We start from the raw sequence: 3,495 nt of genomic DNA, 5'->3' as shown, positions 1-3,495 counted from the left end.
GAGCTCGCATATTTTACTTTTCAATGATTTAGATTTAGTTGAGAGGGAGGTCTTCTCTCTCTCTTTTAGGATTTAGGATTTCTTCTTGTTTTAAGAGTAACTCTGGATCCCAGGTTTAATGTTCTTTTAGTATTACTTCTATTTATTTATTCCAACATTTGAATTGATTATTATAATTTGATTTATGAATTCTCTCATGTTACAGACTGTTATTTGAATTAATGATAATTGAGGTATTTTCAGTTTATGATTGTTCTCTTTGATTTAAGTTACCATTGCTTCCCATCTAAGGACCTCTTTATCATTCCATCAATTTTACTTTTCCCCTTTTGGTTCTGGTTAAGAATTTAGTAACTCAACAGTTATTAAACTCAACATAATTGATAATCGTTATCTTGCTAATTGAGCTGAACTTAAATAATCCCAACCTTTTCTGAGGAAATAATTAGGATTTGAAAGTCAATTTACTTAGTCCCTTGACTTTCCTTTGCCCTAGTGAAGGTTGACCAAGTGGAGTTTAGATTCAACTTTCATTATTGTTGAGAGAGATAACTAAGTTGGACCTCTAATTTTCTCTACCTTTCTAAAATTTGCTTTACAGTTATTATTTATTCTTAATTGCCATTTAATTCACTCGTCATTTAAATTACTTGCTTCTCACCTTCTAAACCCCGATTATAACCTTTATAGCCAATAATAAGAACATACTTCCTCGCAGTTCCTTGAGAAGACGACCCGAGGTTTGAATACTTGGTTAACAATTTTTAAAGGGGTTTGTTACTTGTGACACCCAACACGTTTGTACGAAGGGATTTTTTCCGGTTTAGAAACTATATCTACAATGCAACCGTTTCTATGAATTTCTTTACTGGTAGAAAACCCGACGTCAAAATGGCGCCGTTGCCGGGGAACTGCTAACGTGTGCCTTATTATTGGTTATTGTAAATATTTTTCTTTTGCTTGTTTATTTATTGTTGTTTTTCCTTTTTCTCTTTATTTGCTATTATGAACTCTCACCCCTCTCGCTTTGAGTTTGGTTCTAATATTGTTAAAGGAAATGGAAGTTACAGCGGGAATGTGCATCAAGGTCAGACCAATCAAGGATGGATGGAACCAAGAGGATCTAATCAACCCTTTTGGAGGCAACAGCCTCCGAGATATCCTGGACAAAGACCATTCTACCGTGCACACCCAGCTGAAAGACATGGTGGACAACCTTGTAATTACCAACAAGCCCCACCCCGTGCATATGAACCATCCTTTCAACATAACCTCGAACTACCACACTCACAAGTTTTTCTTCACCATTCGCCATCATATGATCCTTCCTTACCCCAATACCAATCCAATCGTTCCCAATCATCACCACTTTCCTTTGTATCATGTCCAAGTCTGGCAAACCCCGAAGCAAAGGATCGCCTAAAAGAAACAGTAATTAAATTTCAAACAACCGTTCAACAACTGGAGCAAGCACTAATTCAATGGGCCACTAGGCGCTCAAATATACAAGGATCAACCACAGCTCCATGTGGACAGCCCAATGAAGAGCGTAGCATGAAAGAAATATTAGAGATTCCAGTGGACAAGACAGAGAATGAATTCGTACTAGAACAAGTGGAAGAAGCTGTCATTGTTCAAGAAGAAGAGTTGGTTGAGGATCTAGGAGATGCTGAACTTCCTTGGGAAGCCAGAATTGAGGAAAACTCCGTCCAAGATGCCACAGTTAATGCTAAGGAGGATACCGTACAATCTCCAAGGCAAGTCGTTTACGAAGAATCAGACAGAATAATCCAAGAAGCAAATTTCCTTGATGATGATCGTCACAAGTCTAGTTCTCCTAGTGATGAACTTGCGTCCGCAAGTGAATTCTCTGAGATCGAAGAATCTTTCCGAAGTGAATATGAAAATGATGCGGAGGTAGATTTCTCTCAACCTCCAATCTATGACTCGAGTGATGAGGAAGACATAGAAGACTTTGACCAAGATACAGATACAATTGAAGATCTTTGCAAGGAAGTGGAAGAATTCACAGAAGAACACAAGGAAACGGAACTTGCAGAACCACCAAAAACACCTATCCCAAGGCCATTACCACCCAATACAAGCTTCAAGTGGGTACAATCCTTAACTTATAATTTTACTTATTCACTTGAATATGGTTTGCTTGAAACAGATGGCCAGCTTAGAGCTCTCTGCGGCTTTAAGAGTAAGAGGGAAATGGCTCATATTCAGAGCTGGTGCACCAGGTTCAATAAGGTTTCACGCTTCACCTCGAAGTACACGGATTGGTATCATGCTCAATTGCATGGATCACAGAGAATGTTTGGTCACCACGGTGAGATTCTACTTTTTAAGCCGCCCGGATGGAGACATGTAGACCAAGACGGAGGCGGATTTAAATGCAAGGCTTGGAATCCTGAGGTTTATTCTGACATTTGTTACCCCAAGAGTCTAAAAATTTGTTTGAAGCTGCTCAGAAGCTTTACATGCCTAATTTGGGACCCCGGAGGCTATTGGCATTCCAAGCACTGGTGGAGATTTTTGGACGAATTTAAACACAAGCCACCATAACAGGATACTGTGAACTGAAGTACCCGGCTTTTGCAAACTCCAGAAATCTATACCTGGAACGTACCTTGAAGATTCCAGAAGCCCTCCAGCAATACACTACTGAGCAAATCAAGCAAAGGGGCTGGTTCTTTCTGGAGAGATCACTAACAGAGGTCAATGCATCTTGAGTCCGGGAATTCTATTGCAACTACTACCTTACTACCCTAGATGCAGTGAACCTGAAGGGAAAGCAAATTCTGGTCACTGAGGAGGCCATAGAGACCATTCTCCAGCTCCCAGCCAAGTCCGATCAGCCAGATGGTTTTGCACAGGCTGAGAAAAACATGGGCCAGATGCAGTTTGACTGGGATGCTGTGAAGGCAAGGATAGCTCTTGACCCTGCTGTTCCTTGGGAGATGGGTCAGAACACCACTATGCTTAGAGGGATCAAGAGAGTGTACTTAAATGATGAGGCTCGGCTATGGCATCAGATCTTGAGTAATTTTGTGATGCCAAGTACTCACGAGACGGAGATCCCGGCTACCATGATCACCCTCCTTTGGTGTGTGCTGGAGGGTAAGGACATTTATCTGCCTCATTTTATCCGGCATTATATGGCCAGGGCCCATGTCCGAGGCACCCTCCCCTTTCCTTACCTGGTTACACGGCTAGGCCGTCAGGCTGATGTGCCTTGGGAGGATGCCGATGAGCGACCACCAGCAGCGGACTGCAGGAAGATCATCTCGCACAGCAGGAACTTCCTTGCCTTGGGCTACAGACCACCACCTGTCACTGCTACTGATGAGACAGCCCCTCCATCTGCTGGACCCTCTTCATCCACAGCTGCCACAGCTGCCCCTACTGCCACCACTGCACCTCCACCCGTCTCTGAGCCAGTTTATCGCCTCGTGCACCGTCTTTTCCGCCAGCTTGATCAGATGGAGC

This window comes from Arachis ipaensis, chromosome B01 (genome assembly GCF_000816755.2).
Source record: "Arachis ipaensis cultivar K30076 chromosome B01, Araip1.1, whole genome shotgun sequence".
NCBI classification, from domain to species: Eukaryota; Viridiplantae; Streptophyta; class Magnoliopsida; order Fabales; family Fabaceae; genus Arachis; species Arachis ipaensis.
The sequence above is the reverse complement of the archived record's forward strand: the minus strand, read 5'-3'. Positions refer to the sequence as shown.